Source organism: Sardina pilchardus, chromosome 7, assembly GCF_963854185.1.
Source record: "Sardina pilchardus chromosome 7, fSarPil1.1, whole genome shotgun sequence".
NCBI classification, from domain to species: domain Eukaryota; kingdom Metazoa; phylum Chordata; class Actinopteri; order Clupeiformes; family Clupeidae; genus Sardina; species Sardina pilchardus.
The window spans coordinates 21043856-21061842 of NC_085000.1; the positions used below are offsets into that span (position 1 = coordinate 21043856).

At 37.9% G+C, this 17987-nt stretch overlaps 1 protein-coding gene across 1 annotated transcript in view; it reads right to left on the minus strand.

Moving 5' to 3' along the window:
* The window catches only part of hoxc11a (homeobox C11a), a 64237-nt gene that overhangs the window by 25337 nt on the left and 20913 nt on the right, over nt 1–17987 (minus strand). The gene's annotated exons all lie outside the window — the stretch shown is intronic.

Below are 17987 nucleotides of genomic sequence, written 5' to 3' on the forward strand. Positions count from 1 at the left end.
AAACAAACGTTCTTAAAGGGGAAGACACCATATATGAAGAAAACCAAAACAATTTCTGTAGTCCATCTTGTTGGATAAATCGGACCTATGTCCTAAAGTAAATGTTCCTATACATTCAAGGTTTCCACTCAATTTTCCCCAAGTTAGCCTCCTTTATTTCTAAGTCAATTAGCTTTGTGTATGCCGGACGATTTTGACTGGGAATGGGGTGGGGAATGGAATCTTCTGTTATTCAATGTTAGTATTGGCCTTCTACAATTAAGTCTGGAACTGCATCAGAATTTCAAATAAATTATTTGCACAGCAATTAAAGACCGAATAGATTGTTCTAACATGATGGTTGCAGAGTTCACCAATTTGCAAACTGATTTTATATTTAGTTTAGCCGTTTTGGTCATAATTGGTAAATATTATTTTAGCTTCATCAAATTCATACCATACTCATGACATTCTGGTGACATTACCTCGACTAGCTGTTATATGGGGACATGATAGGCCACGTCAGGAAAACACAAGAGAACTGGACATTTAAAAAAAAAATTATAATAATAAAATACAGGGCTGCGCATATTTCTTAGGCAGGTGCTTAAGTAAAAAAGGTCCACCTTTCAACAACACTTAAACAATTAAGTAACTTACAGTGCGACTCACCTATTAATGTTTTAATATTGCATTTAAGTATACAGACTTGTAAGGTAAGTATGTCAAAGCCAAACACTTTCAACTAACCGATAAACCATCGATGAACGAGTGGATCAAGCTAAACTCTATCTATCCTTTGCAGCACCATCATGAGCAGAGCTCGAACAGTAGGCTACTTCACAGGAAAAGGATGACCGATAGGATATCTCAAAGGCGTATTAGTTGACACAGAACGGAACCATCATAGTCCACTCGTGTTCATTAGCGATTTTTCCCCTTTTTTGCCACACTAGCTTGTTTTTTGCTGGTGGGCTATTGTCCAAGTTGGGCTACTTGGCCTGTCGCAGCTGCACCAATACATTTGAACAGTGGATTAATTTCACAATGGTCACACTGAATGCTTAGAGCTTAGTGGCGATACCTGTATTTCATGAAGACAAATAAGGGAGACGTGGATATTGCTCGGCATGGCGCTTGATTTGCATTCACTGCGGTTGCTGTGGCAAAGAAAGTCGTAGGAGGTGTATGGGCTCGTGCAGTCTCAGAATTATAGCTCAAAGGCAGTTGTCGAGCATAGCTACAGCACTCTTTCAATAAAAATATCGCTCTACCATGACCTTTAAAAATACAAAATAAATTTAAAAAAAATAGTTTAAACAACAAAAAAAGGTCTGCAAGATAAAGTTAGAGGGCATAAGGGCAGGTGCTCGTGCAATGCTCAGGGTCTTTGTGCATGTCGGCTACCTGGCAAAATAATTCTGTATTTTAAATTTCAACGAGTATCCTTATTTAAGTATAATAAAATTGCATGGGATGGGAAATGCAGAAATATAGTCCCACAGAAAAAGCATTAATTAGGCTGCCCTACATTTAGAAACCAATATGCATTTCTCAGGATACAGGATACAACCGTTTATACAGCTACTAATAACTGAATGTGTGCTCTGCCTAATGTGCGTGTTTCTATTTGTTTGGAAAATGTTCTGTATACATTGTATTCATTTAGCAGGGAACTTTATTGCATAGGGCTAATCGGGTCCTTCATGTGTTTGGCTTTGTTGTTGTTGGCAAAACCGATCCTGGTATGTTCGTGGACTTGTAGTCCCATTCATTAATACAGAACAAGTATTTAGAAAAACCAACAAAAAATACGCTAATAAGAAGCAAAATCTTGGAACATCAACATATGAACGTCTGTACAATATAGACACAGACTTATAGGCTACTAACAATGACACTAATATGACAGAGTACATGTACATAATGAATCTTTATATAGTGAATCTAACTTTAACAAAATTAGAAGTTAATGGTAGCCTTCTACATTGCGTCTACCTCGTCGAAAAGAAATCCTGCATTTTACTCAAATGCAGCACGGCATTTAGACATGCTACAACCTCGTGACAAAAGATAATATTACTGTGGATGCAAGATCTCTTTCTTTCTAAAGTTGAAACAAGTCTTTTCCATGACAAATATAAAGCACTGCAACTAGAGACAAACACAGCTTGGTTGACGCAATGGTGACAAATATGGACCTCTCTTACAAATAGCAGCTGCACGGAAGTCCAAGGTCAAGGTAAAATACGCAGCCAAACAGGGTCGTAATCACAGTCTAGACAGACAAGAATGAACTTCACACTCGCCTGCATGTAACTCTACATAAATGAAAGGCAAAAAGACAGACGAGAAAGTAACTATAAGGGGAAAAAGCGGCAAACAATCCAGTGACAATTCACTGTCTCAGACAGACATCTAGTAACAGCGTTCTGTCCAAGGAGAAAGACAAATGTGGAGAGTAGCTTAGGCTATAGCTGTAGCTGTACTCTCTTCGGTCAAATCCATTCGTCCTCTCGTCAGAAATATTATGTTTACCCCTTAAGCAACTGATTTATGTAAACAAGCTATTTGTTGTTATATTAAGCAAATTAAAAGGTAAACTATCCTTCTGCATTTTCCGTAAAGGCTATGCGGCTATGTCTTTAGTAAAGAGTAGGCTACTGGCCCGTTTTCTCTATCTTTGGGGTGACCCTTTCAGAGAAACTAATCCAAACCGCTGAACTCTGATGACATTAAACACCCTATCCGGTTTTGTATCATAAGTATGATGATATTTTGCTACTCAACGACTTTGGAATCATCCTTCACATCTGTCATGTGAATCAGAGTAGCCTATTTAAATCGTCAATGGTTGTCTGGTTGTCCTTAGCTTGTGTAGGCCTATTTCTCTTTACCTGTAGGCTACCAAAATTGCAATTAAAAAAATTGATCACATATAAAAAGTATGGAGCAAGAGTTTCTTTGAGAGAGAGAAAGAGAGAGCAGTCTTTCAGTAGGCTACATGCATTCAATATGTATGACGAGAATGCGCCTCACTCAAAATTTCAGTGGTAGGCAAATCAGTCACTTCCCGTCAATAGAGGATATAGAAAGTTATTGCAGGCTGATGAATCACACCGTCTATTGTTCGTTATATAGCCTATCGACGTTTACCTACCATTCACATTTACATTTGACCTTCCTATTGGCGAAAACTGAAATCTTATGTTATGCAACTGATTTTGGAGAGGACATATGCCCAAAGCGCGCTAAGCTTGTTGTAGCCCACCTATAACCTATAGCCTCTTGTCATGAAGTATCACCATATCGGCTACTATCTGATTAGTTTTGAAGATCATCGGCTGTCTGGTAACATTCGACAATTTTGGTTACATGCCATGTTTAAATGAAACGTATGTGGAAATTTTATAGCTCGAATAAAATGCTTGTTTATGCAAGATTTTTAATCACTAGGTGTAGGCTTACGTTAAAAAAGTATCTAGTTAGAATTTCGCCATATTTCTCTTAATCAATGGTCTAAGGTTATTTTGAGAACTTTGAATCTGCTCCACGTTCCTTTAAAAAAGAGATTGCTGCAAATGTGACTTGTTAATTGGAGCCTGATTTGTTCGGAAGAGGTAAACAATATGATTCCTGATAGCATTCTCATTTGCAGAGTTAGCAGATAGCAGCAACCTACGTTATTTAGCCTACCTGAATACAAAAAAATAGCTCAAAAGTAGGCCAAATAGTCCAGAATAATTTAACCACGTAATACGCAAGATGCATGACAAATTATCTCTTAAAATGCACAACTGTAATTGTATGCGTATATGACAGGCTAACAGTATTTTTCGAAAAGCTCATGAGACCCTATTTGACTGACATTAAAATAGGCTATTGTGAGGGGTTATTGGCTTAACTTGATTCAGATCATCAGCACAAACATGGCTACATTGCACAATACACGCAAATTATCGCATTCTTCCAAAGTTCAACTGTAACACACGTGTGTACAATTTGGATAATTAGTATACGCCTTAGAATTTCAATTTCGAAAGAGTGTCTTTAGAAGGGACTTTGGTATCAGATATCTATAACTGATTAAGTGCATAGGAGGTTCACTGTGACTGAACTGTAGATGGTATTATGCCGGGTCGCGCAAAGTTGGTTGGTTTATTTGAAATACAGTATTCACTTCTAGTTTAGTTCCTTCCTGTCGACGTGGTCACCTCCACCACGTAGAACAACAAAAATAAGCAATTAGTCTAATTCACAGATTTGGTCATAATATGAATGGCCTTTTTTCTATACGAAGAGCTAGGGCAAGAAGTATGTGCTCATTTCAATAACCTCAAACCGTGTAGTAGATGCCGAATCTTTGCTCTGGCAGGTTATCATCAGACCATTTTAATCATATGACTAAAACGGTAATATTAATGAACTGACCTGTCTCAGTGCTGGAGTTAGTGCTCCGGAGTGCTCTGTTGTCAGCGGGTTGGGGTGGGGGGCTCACATTTTCTACAAACTGTTAAGCACTGAATTTAGTTTTTGGTGCGCAAAAAGCGTTTGCAGCACAGAGACTCAAGACAGCATATGATGCAAATCCCTGAAGACTAAAAATGGTTGCCGATAAATAATACGTCTTTTCTAACCATATGAGGAAAACGAACCCTTCAAGTTCACAGTTTGGGTAGGCCTACTTTTTCATTTTAATTTGTGGTTCTATTGGCAAATATCTATAAAAATCTGTCTTATCGTGAAATAATGATACATTGAAGGTTATCAGAGGAACGTAATATTTCATTTGCAATAATTTTTAGCCAGTCAGTCAGAGATTTAAAATGTATCAGAAAATTGAACGAGGATGTATGCTTACAGCTATCTGAGAAAGTGGACGATGACTTACACTTTCACCACGGTAGCTCAGGTTGGACTGCTTAGAATTAAGTGCTTTGCGTCGCAAGGCCTAAGTAGAAGATCTGCATTTCAACCGTAGGCTACTTAAACATAGTTACAATGTGTAGAGATAACCTCAAATGTGCGCAGTTTGCAAATCTAATGGAGACTTTAGTCTAACGAGTTGAGTCACCTTACAACTGGCATTTCGGACCGGCATTACGCCACGTCCAAAGACAACGTATGGGCGAAACAGAAATCCATGGCCTTGCTTTCTGATATAAGCAAGGTTCTTTACGTGATACGGAAAGATTTACTCCTGCAAAATATAACAAAAGCTGCAAGGATGGAGGAAAGTTTCTCCAGTGGATCCATATGGCTATTGGTTTGGGACTGGTCATAATAATCACATAATTATACATAAAGACAGTCAAATGTCCATGTGGACTAGGATAGCTACAGATGTATCATCCCCTTATTTGTGCGCAACTTGTTATCTTCGAACGAATAAAATTAAGCTGGTCGAAGTATGAAGATATTTCATGTTCTATCTGTCACTGAATACTCAATTTACGTGGGCATTACGAATCAGAATAAACTTTCTTTCACTGTTGTGGTGAATGTCTGGGGGCGATTTAAAATGTTCATCCAAAAACAACTTCATCCATCTTCCACAAGCAAGCCTCTATTTTAATTAGGTGATCTGTTTCTTGTAACAAAATATAAACATGTTCAAAGCGTGTAGTGTGGGCTTAGCAAAACATTGGATGCGCCAGAGGAAGGGCAACCCTATGTCTCAGTGCGCAGAGCCAGGGATGTGGGTGAGGAGGAGAGAGGGAGGTGTCAACTGTGTGTTGATTCATCGACACTGCAACCATGGCCGACAATATTTCTCAACCTGTATTACAAAATCACTGAGATTCACAGCATCGTCTAATGTTACATCGTCTGACATCACGTGTGCGTCAACAGAAAGGATTGCACATCATATGCTGTTGTACAGTATATAACAGTCAATATGGCACATGCAAGTATTGCTGCATTAATTAAATTAGGTTGGTCAGCATATTATCTACAACTACAACGTCGCCAAGATGTGTTAAGGCGCACAAATCAAGCCTACGGTTCACATATCCGCAGTATGGCGTAGCAGGATTTAGCAGAGGAGTGACGATAAGGCATACGATTTCTGTTCGGATTAGAACATTTGCCTTTACCTTAAGGACGATTATGACTTATATTTTGTGTTTTTCACAAGGATGATCTTATGTCACACGTATTCCTAGCAATCACAATGAAATTATCGCAAGGTTAGGGCAAAATTATTCAATCAGTCGCCGAAGCTAATTAAAACTGTCCACAAGCACACAATCTAAGAATCTTTTCCAAGGGTGTGATTTCTGAATGCAGTGAAAACTCAATGGAAAGTATTATATTCAGCTTTTCAACTGAAATTCAATTGCACTTCTGGCGACGGCCCGCGTAACAAGCACCACATGTGTGTCTTTTTGCAGAGACGTTTAAAAGCAGACAAAAATCTCCCCCACTTCCAGACGCCTCTAGTCGGAAGTCCAAGTTCAAGTTAAAAGAGGCGACCACACTCTGTCCAGACATGCTAATGAGCAAAGTGCTGATGTGGACTGAAGAGGTTTCTTTGCTTCTTCTTCTTCTTTCTTATGTGTCTTTCAAGTATTATTTTAATTCACAGTTCCAGCTTGAGCCATATTTCAAGCAATAACACTATAAACTATCTTCTACATATGACAATCCGAATAGGCATTTGATTTGCAATCGTACAAGGTGCTGTTTTGTAGGCTACCATGTAGAGATTTGATCAACACGTGCAGCCAGAACTTTCAGAAATTGTCCACTCAATTGTCACTGGAAAAGTTGATTAAAAGAATCGAATGGCCAGCCTAAAGCGGAGTTGTGGAACAAAAACATTACAATTTCTCAACAAAGATAGCGCTCCTGTTTTCATTTTTATATTCTCGAACAGATGTTTTGTGAATAATAGGACTTTCATACGAGCATTTTGAGTGACTGGAATCGGAGTGGACCAGAATTTTCTTTAATATTCTCTGACACAAGCGCGCGCACACACACACACACACACACAAACACACACGTGTGTGTGTGTGTGTGTGTGTGTGGGAGAGAGAGAGAGAGACACACACACACATTTGAAGACAACGATAAGACTTGTTTGTCTTAATAAAAGTGTCTTGAATTTACATTCAATAGTCTACTGCTTTACTTAGATTTACCATGCATTTGCATGACTAGTCCTTCTATATTGCCAATTCCGGTGGTAGGCCAACTGGTGATGGCAAAAAACAACAGATGCTAACGAATGAAGAATACTATCTGATACAATAATAAGCAGCAGTTTTGTTTCTTTCCTTTTTGCCTACCTGTAGGGTAGACTAATCTAGTTAACATTTACTCTCTGTCGAGGTTCCTGCACCAATTAACAGCTACCATGCACACTTAGCCTATTTCATTCAAACCCAAACCAAACATCAACGCAGGAAAGATCAGGATAACCTCAGTACAATCACAACGACGTTGCTACCAGCATATTTAACTCCAAGTAAAATCGTAAATTAATGGAAAACGATCCATGCAATGCACTAGTGTAACCCAGACAAGTAGGCAATGACATTTTATACTCCGGTAGAGCATTCGTTGCAATATCCACAATGGCAAACTTGGCAAGCACCTCTATAAACGCAGGAATCCTTCATGACAGCGTGGAGTAATCAGATAGTGTAACGAACACCGCAAACATGCATAGACAGGACATCCTCGTCATTGCGCACGTCGTTTGTCGATTCGTTTTCAGAGTAGCCTATATTTAAATACAATCACCGACTCAGAAGCTTACTCCAGGGGTAATTATGTAAATACTACCATGACCCCGCCTGCAAAAAAACCCTATAGATTCCGGTCACTTGCTTATTTCACATTTGTACTTCTTCTTGATGGATCAAAACGTATGACTCTCTCGCACGTGTTGCAGGTCGCATTGCGCATTATCCGTGATCACCGTCCTGCAGGTGCTACCACGTAAAGTGTTGCCTACTGTAGCTGTAGATTGTTGGACTTTAATGCGTAACGAAAGACACTTACCCCCATTCCTCAACAATGCTGAAACTGGTTTCTTCACACAAGTCTAAGACGGAGAAACAATTCACACATAATTATATCTGTATCATGTAAAACACAATTATTATACAGAGCGCTGTAGTGGGCCTATAATTGAGCTAAATATTGTTGTTAAATCAGACATTCGAGATAGAAAACATCCCTAAGATGTGTCTGAATCAAGAAGTACAATAAATATTTGTAAAACTTGCTGTGTATTGCAACAATGAGAAGACAATGAGTTTATTGCAGGCCTACTGACAATGTTTGCCCACATCATGATTTGTTCTTGAAAGTGTAAGCTTACCACATCAGGGTAAAAGTTACATTCTGGAAAAATCAGGGAAGAATGCCTCTTGCACCAAGGCGTTCACATTCCTCCCCTGTTTGGTTTCCGTCTCAAAAGGATGTGTGGTTAAGGTCAAGGTCTACTTCTATGAAAATGACTCCACACACTCAGGTATCGCTCCTCTGAACACGCTGAATAAACAGAAGGTTTATGCAACATTGTCACATCAATTACAGCCACGGAGCAGCTACCCAACCGTTGAATATATTAAACGTAAGGCCAATTTATCAAGTACAATCTACTGCCTTTTTTTTAGCATAATTGTATGAAAAGCTTTTATCAGAGCTTCATTTATTCAGTCTATACAACACGTCAGATCCACCGGCACCAGCACCAATTGAGAAAAAGTAACTTTAAAATGAATAAATCCAAAGAAATAGGAAATTAGATGACTCTGAATATACTAATAAATTGATCGTAACCAGGTGTTTATCATAATGGAACTGGATTAAGATTACAGCCTTTGGATGAAATAAATAAATAAATAACACCTCGCTAAAATAGATCAAGACTCATCTGGACATGTCTACAGAAATTCATTTCCAGACATTCCAAAACCAAAAGTTGTCCAATCAGTCTTAAAAGGTCTATGGTTTTGTTAAGTATTTAAGGATGCTGATGTGCTCCAATTCATCTTAAGGCAGTGCATTTCAAGCTAGACGCCACACTAGATAGAAATCGGGGAATCAAACACAAAAAAATGCCAAGAGACACGTAGATGCGCAATAGAAAGACCCTAGCCTGAAGATAACATTTAAACGAAAGACATACGATCATGAACTTCCCAAACACAGATTGAAGCTCGCAGCAATAGAGCTATATAGATAAAAATGTTGGCTATTTTGTGTCTCAGAGGATGTAAGTTCAAGTTCAATGTCTATTCGCGCAGTGGTAAATTCGTGAGAGGATGCCCCATTTGCCTTTTACACTTGACATAACTTTAGCCATGATCAGTTACCTGGTCGGAGCTATAGCCATAAAACAAAAAAAAAAATTCCCTGTTTCACGATTATATAAGCTACTAGCAATACATTATAAAGACGAATGAAATGTTGCTACTCAGTCGAATATACCACACTGTCTGGTCAAAATTAAACAGAAATATTCGGATAATTGATTATAAAGCTCACAACAGTACTGAACTACATAGGCTCTTAAATGAATAGACGAATTAACGTTTACAATTTTGACTATATAGTATATTTCGACTGCAACCTCAGTCAACATGATCTTAAATACATACTGAAGCATTTGACCGTAACGAGGAGCTATTCTAACTTCTGGATTCATACACACCACACCATCCAGTCAAAAGTTCAAATCAGAAGCGCAACAGATTCGTCCCATTTCCTTCTTGAACCAAGCAACAACTGTAAGCTTTGCTTGGCTACATTTATCTGTGTATGCGTGTGTGCGTGTGTGTGTATGCGTGTGTGTGTGTGTGTGTGTGTGTGTGTGTAAATGAATATGAGATGGGCAGAATGTGTCTGTAGCCTATATTTGTATGGGTATGCTGTCTGTCCAAAGACAATAAAAAAACACACAAGTGTTTTTGTCCAATTACGACTTTTTAGCTTATGCGACCTGCCCAACTGTCGAATTTTTGTCATTTGCTTTACGCTAGGTAGCCTTCCTCAACATGAGAACACTGTTGCACCTGCATACGGAATTGCAGTTGATGCAACTTGGACAAGACCATGTTAAGCGAATACAATTACAGAATGCATTTTCTTTTTACGCAAATGTGCGCGAGAAAGCACACACTTTCACAAGACATAGAATGACTTTAGTCAGTTTCTATAATAGCCAATGTGTCTAAATAGAATCAATATATTTGGAAGAGCCTCCAAGAATGATCAATTATGGAATTTCCACATGGCAACGAATCCCAACTTTAATAGGCTACTCATGTAGAAGACACATTCCAGGCATGTCCATGTGTACGATTTGGTTTCTAATGCACCTGTTAGAGCACATTAGAGCACATTATAAACTTAGCCTACTATATTGTCTGCTATCTTTTCTTTTATGACACATTTTGCCTTTATAATAGGCTAACCGTCATTATTTCTCAAACTGCTAGGATGCAACATGCTTCGCCCTCATCCATATCTGATTTGATTAATAAACAACGAATGGAGACTCAAATATTACATACGTCTCTCTCCTCTCTCGTGCGCATGCTCTTTTAGTATATCCTCTCCAACATAATTGCATGATGTTTTTTCTTGTTGTGCTTTTTTCTGTGGCTATTTTTGTTTTCATTTTTTAAATTGCGAATTCCGTGAGGCACGCATCTTCGCTAATCTTTCTCCAAAAAAAAAAAAAAGAAATCTCCGAGACTTATGAGAAAAATAAGTTTCCATGCGGTAATGAGGGATGCCCTAAATAACTCACGGTTATCCTTTCCTTGCCCCGGAAAGTAGCAGTGGTGGGGCGAGACGGCCATGAAGCCGTAACACCAGAATTCCAAGTAAACATTTTAACTAGTATGTGTGTGTGTGTGTGTCTATAGGGTCCAGGGCATTTTTATTGGTTTAATTGGTGTGTTTTAAAAGCCCATTCTTACTTGGATAAAAGTTGTTTTTCTCCATCAGTGTTTCCATAAAACAAAGTAAATACAAACCAAATGTAATCTGAAATTGCAGCCCTTTTATTAACATATACAGAGTGGTTACGGGGCGATGAAAAACCACATTCTGAAACTTTTCATCCCGCGTAGGATTTTATAGATAGTTTAACACACGTGATTCGAAAGTCAGATGCTTGAAAAGACAGCATCTCAATGCTTTGAATCCTTAATTAATTCCGTCTTTAATTGAATAATGAACAGGTTGTGAGGTTGTAAAATAATTTGCATGAGTAAGATATTAAATGCATGAGGGAAATTTACATGACTGTAGATGCCATTTAATTTACAATCTCACAAAAACATACACAGGTCAGACCTTCTACACTAGATCTACCAATAATGATAGTCTAGTTGATTAAATTGCATCCATCTTTGTCCAGATGTTTAACGATATATGACTATGTATGGTGTAGCTTATTGCATCTAAGAGAGAAATGATCAAAGCACGGTTGCTGTATCCAAAAGTCATACTCTTGCCACAGAAATGTATAGGTTTCTCAGAAGCATCTAAACCTGAGCAGAGCTCTCAATGTCTATAGGTTAAAATTAAGCATATATAGCACCATGCATCTTAGCCACTTGAGACTGTATTTTATCAGTGTTCCGTTTCCTTTCATTTTGGACACCTCATACATTGAGTGATGGATAGCTGTAGGCCACTGCAACATTCCAGTCAGTGGAGGAACAAAGTGGCACAACGGCTTACAATCAAAGTATTTCAGCATCAATGGAGGATAGACATGTTGTCAGCTGACTGAGTATAGTCAAATGATCAAACAATACAATTGCGACTTTTTGGTTCATCGGACATCCTTCTTCCATAAATGGCCACTTTGGCAGTTTGTGTAAATGAGTGAAGTCTGAATGAATGAAGTCTGTAGCAGCCTGAGGAATAGAAGAGTAACTTTTCTCGATTCATTTCAAGAATTGAAAGTGCATCATTTGCCTTTCACAACCACTCTCATCTAGGAGTACCCCCCCCCCCCCCCTCTTTCTCCACTCTTCCCCTTTCCCTCTTTGCATTTTGTTGAAATGTACCCCATATCCATCACATTTTCCTTCCAATCATTTGCCCAAAGGTTCACTACCAGCCCTGGTGCACCTTCCAAAGTTGCTGGGAGCTAGATGGACTGGTCAGCATGACACATAGAGACGTCGATCAGTTGTAGGATCAGTTGCTGTCTTTCCTGGTAGGATGAGACCATTTACTGACCGACTTCCTTCACTTCAAAATATAAATTTCACCATAATTGTTACTTTATCTAAAAGCTGTATTGCCACACTTTGGCTGACATGGTTTTTCCACATGTTAACACAGCTTCTTATTTTGCGTTCAACAAATTGACAGCAAAGTTCAGTAATGAGAAATGTATCAGTTTACTAACAACTAAAAATGATTCATGGCAGGAAATATTAAGAGTTGTTGTGAAAAAGTGTGAAATAGCCTTCTTGGTAAGGTTACTTTGCTAACAACCTTTATTGTTTTTGGCGGTGCTGTTAGGCTACAAGGATTAAAAGTCAATGTTTGTAACTGTAAATGGATTTTTTCTATTTAGAAAGGATTGTATGGGAAAATAGCCATCTGATGACACCGTTTACAGCATTAAGGCCAGATTAAAATGGTCATATGTACCTTTGAAGGAAGGCTCCACCGTAAATTGCCAAGTGGTTTACTACCACCACCGCCGGCTGACATTGTGGTGACATGGTCTGGTAGCGCCCGCAACCGACTCATTTTCATTGATCACTATGCAAGTGCATCATAGGGTAAATGGAGACCCCTTAGCAATGCAGCTTTCTTCCCCATTGAAAAATTTAGGAGCACATAAAGAACTTTAGGAGTGCAATGAAATTTTACACAAGGAGGCATTTACAAGAAAAATATTTAATTTATTTGAATACAAAAAGCATACTAGGCTTTTCAGTTATTTTGCATCAAGTTATTTATTTATAATTATGCAATAATTTACACTTCAAATGGCTTTATGACACAGCTTGGTCGAGTTTCCTAGTGCGACTTGATCCTTACAGCATCAATTAACCTTTGGTATTTTTGCACACTATTTAACAACATTACAAAGTTAGTTTAGATTTAGTTTTTGAACCATATTACAAAGTTATACAGTGAGGAGCATATGTATTTGATACCATGCTAAAACAGGAATATAAAATCATCATTTGATAATTGATCTGAATGCCTTAATTAAAAAAATGAGTAAAAATAAAACCGCCAAGGACACCAATTTTCTTTGTGATTGAAGAATGTATCGTAAATAAATAAATGTTTTCCTTAAATGCTAAGGGAAGGAAGTATTTGACCCCCTATGTAACCCTATGGGAATTTAACACATAGGGTTAACATAGGGTCAGGCAGATTTTAATTTTTTAAAGGCCAGCTATTTCATGGACCCAGGATATTATGCATCCTGATAAAGTTCCCTTGGCCTTTGGAATTAAAATAGCCCCACATCATCATATACCCTTCACCATAGCTAGAGATTGTCATGGTCCTTTTTCCAATAGGCCTATTAGCCTGTTTGATTTGCATTGAGCTCAATGAGCATCAAACAGGCTAATAGGCCTACTGGAAAAAGCTCCATGCCAATCTCTAGATATGGTGAAGGGTATGTGATGATGTGGGGCTATTTTAATTCCAAAAGCCAAGGGAACTTTATCAGGATGAATAATATCCTGAATCCATGAAATAGCTGGCCTTTAAAAATAAAAAACTGCCTGCCCCTATGTTAACCCTATGTGCTAAATTCCCATAGGGTTACATAGGGGGTCAAATACTTCCTTCCCCCTAGCATTTAGGAAGAACATTTATTTATTTACGAAACATTCTTCAATCACAAAGAAAATTGGGGTACTTAGCGGTTTTATTTTTACTCATTTTTTGAATTAAGGCAATAAGATCAATTGTCAAATGATGATTTTATAATCCTCTTTTTAGGAAACTTTAGCATGGTATCAAATACATTTTCTCCTCACTGTATATTACATGTAGCACACAGCAGAGCATAATATGAGTGCCACATGGGGTTGCCACCTACTCTGTGAGGACAACCAAGCATGCCTCCTAGGTGCTCCCATCCTCTATAGACAAATGGTCATAAAGGGTTTTAGTTTTTTGACATACCCCTACCAGAGGCAGAACTAAACCCAACAATGTTTTTCCGCATCTCTAAGGTCTCCCATGTATGAAATGGACTATTGGCTACAAATATGTTACTGCTAAAAGTGTTAAATTAACAGATATTCTTATACATAAAAAAGGGGACTAAAATATAGCCTGTCCGTATGAGACTTAAGGCATATAAAGTAGTGCAGATCAATCCCACAAGCTCTGACATTATCATGTTTATAGTCAGGAACTTGCTTAACATACTAGAAAACACTGGAAGTGAATATCTTGATGAATGAAATAAATAGAGACCTATAAACACATACCTAAAATAGTCGAACATGCAAAAAATATATAATTTACTTTGTGGTTGCTTTGCCAGGGATTATCATAGAAACCCATATGATGGCTTGTTGGAAAGATGGGGTTGTGCTAAATCCAGCAATAACAACTATGTAAAAATACCATGACAAATCAGGATGATCGATCACTCAATGTATGAGGTGTCCAAAATGAAAGGAAACGGAATGGAACACTGATAAAATAGGCTCTCAAGTGGTGAGAAGAATGCTGACAAATTAAATTTGTTACTAGTGCTGATTTGTGATTTGTGATGATAACATTTCATATGGCACAGTGTAATATACTATACAGTTCATATGAGACAGATCCGATTGAATCATGTTAACATTGGAATGGAGCACCTTCATTAAAATATTTATATTAAGTTTTATTTTGGTCAAGTTATTACTGAATAATGGCAAATAATATTGTTAACTTTTGTCTGTCCAGACTAGCAGTGGGCAGTGGACAATACACTTCTTACTTCACCCTGTTGGTGTGATCTTTGATTAGATAAGAATCAGATATTAGAGATCTTTCATTTGATAAAGAGTATTGTGATCTAGTGAGTTGACGGTTTGAGCTACTTGTATTATTGATAGGGGCGGCAGTGGCTCAGGAGGTAGAGGAGTCGTCCAGTAACTGGAAGGTTGCTGATTCAAGCCCAACTCCTCCTGACCTTGTCAAAGTGTCCTTGAGCAAGACACCTAACCCCAGTGCTCCTGATGAGCAGGTTGGCGCCTTGCATGGCAGCCTCCGCCATCGGTGTGTGAATGGGTGAATGTGAGGCATTATATGTAAAGCACTCTGGGTGCTTGCAGAAGCCGATAAAAGCGCTATATAAATGCAGTCCATTTATATCCTTTATACCATATCTTCCAAACCAAATATTCCAAATCTGATCCTGGAAATTTCCACCCTGTAGCTATCCTGTATTCAATATAATTTTGTTTTGAAAAGATCATCTATGAGCAAATAGAAAGCTCTTTAGTAGAGCAGAACATCTTATTTGACTTCCAATCAGGCTTTAGAAAAGCCCATTCCACTGATAAGTGTCTACTTTATCATATAGACTTTATCAGGAAAGAGGTGGAAAAGGGGCATGGTGTAAACAGACCTTCAAAAAGACTTTAATACAGTTCAGTATGATGTAATTTTGATTAAGCACAAAGCTTTGGGGTTTTCTCAAACATCAATTCAATGGGTAAAAACATACCTGGTTGGCAGAGAATAGGTGGTGGACATGGAAAAGTTAAACTTGTTAACTTAATTAAACTTGTGGTGTTCCCCAGGAGAGTATGTTAGGCCCTCTTTTCTTGTTGTTATATGCTAATGATATGCAGCAAGCCATAGATTGTAGATTGTAATTTGTTTTTATTTGCAGATGACTCAGCTATTCTATAGCCTCCAAAGTATTTATGCAATTACTTTTCTAAAATTAGTGATACGCATAACTACTCCACCCGGAGGAGTTTCACAGATTACAGACTACCGTTTCAAGAGTAGTCGGCAGCTGTCTTGTGGACTGGATTACCTCCCAACCAAACAGTTGCGCTCCTCCTACTGTCATTTTAAATCTTCAATAAAAAAATGGTTATCAAATTGAACTAGAGAATGTAATTCCAGGGAAATTACGAGTGCATGAAAATGCAAAAATGTACAGATAAATCATGTAGATATGGTTACTGAGGTGTTGCTAGGGTAGACATGGTGGTTTCATATTTTATGAAAGTTGATAGTGCGAAGATAGACAGTTTAATTGAATACGGATAGCTTAAAAGCTGTTGATAAAAAGATAATTTAATGAATGTTGACAGACCGATAATTTAATTGATTTTGATAGGTAAATCATTTAAATGGATGGCAAACGTTATAGATTAATGGATGTTTAATGTTTTGCTAATGTGTTAATAATGTTAATATGCTACTCAGATTGCTTAGCTAACTTAGCTTATGTTTGCTAGCAAATTTGCTAACAATGCTAACTATGTTAATAATGCTAACCAAGGTGATTAGCTAACTCGGCTAATGATTTTTAGCAGTTATGCTAAAATTGCTAACTATGCTTACAATGCTAACTATGCTAACAATGCTAACCAGGTTGATTAGCTAACTTAGTTGATGATTTCTAGCAGTTATGTTAAAAATGCTAACAATGCTAACTATGCTAACAAGGTTGGTTAGCTAACTTAGCTAATGATTTCTAGCAGTTATGCTAAAAATGTTAAAAATGCTAACAATGCTAACTATGCTAACCATGCTAACTAGCTAACTTGCTAGTGAGGACTTTTATTTTGAAACATGTGTTGCCAGGGTATCCATGGTGGCCACTATCAGGAATAAAGAAGTTACTGCAGTATAATTATGTTAGTTGCTATGGAAACTGTCAGTAATGCTTCATTTTGATGGTTGCTATGTTGGTTGCTAGGTACATGGAGGTTCCATATAGCTGACTGGAGGCATAGTTGATGATAACTGACAGTTGGAATGGTTGAACAGTTAAATAGTTGAGCAGTTTCAATGGTTAAATGATTTAATAGTGTATTATTGCAGTGAGGACTTTTATTTTGAAACAGTTGTGGACAGAGTAAACAGTTTAACAGGATATGTAGTCTTCACAGAGAGATTGTATGCTTTAAGCCTGAGAGAGAGAGGGCTGCTGCAGGTGGGGCTGGCCACCTGGCATAAGATTCTAATTGCCCTATTATGATGTCATAATCCAATGTTAAGTCTATGGGAGAAAAAAATGTTTTAAAAAATTAATATAAATTCAACGATAAAGTTTTCAAAGTTGAAAAATACATAGCTGAAGTCACCTAAGTAAGACCTAAGCAGCGCAGTTTGAATGAAGTTTCTACGTTAAACGGTTGAAGCTGAATTGCGCGCACAAAAACGTTAGAAGAAAAATAAAGATAAGAAGATATCGGATAACAGTAGAGTGCATTTTCATGCACTCTAATAACGAAATGATTTAACTATTGCCGTTTATTGCAGTGCATGTCTATTAGGGGTGTAAAAATTAACCGATACATATCGATATTCGTTTTTAACCTGTAAAAGACGACTACATCGATGCATCAAGCCTCGTTTCGAATTTTTCATGACATGAATCGGTTATTGTTTCGATTTAAAAGTAACAAATCGGTTCAACGTTTCTGACTTGACCGTCTCTTATGAAACACTCGATTTCCTGGCCTGGTGCGTGGCTGTGTGCATCCCAATGTTGATTTGAGAACAATGACAGCCTCTCATTGGTCAAAGATGGCATAGCCTATCACGTTCTTCTATCCATTCCAACGAAACGTGCCCTGGACGTGCCTGAAGGAATGAGATGCTAGTCTTCCTCAGAAAAGATTTCTGACAACTCCGAACCTATATTCAACGCGCCGGCGAAACTTAAATCCAAAGTTTGGAAGTCGTTTGGCTTTTTCAAAAGAGAAGGTCTCTTTATATGGCTCTGGTTCTATCTCTCCCGTTGTCAAGCGGGCATATCCCAGGATTCTGATTAACTTTAACTTTGAAAGATCGCTACT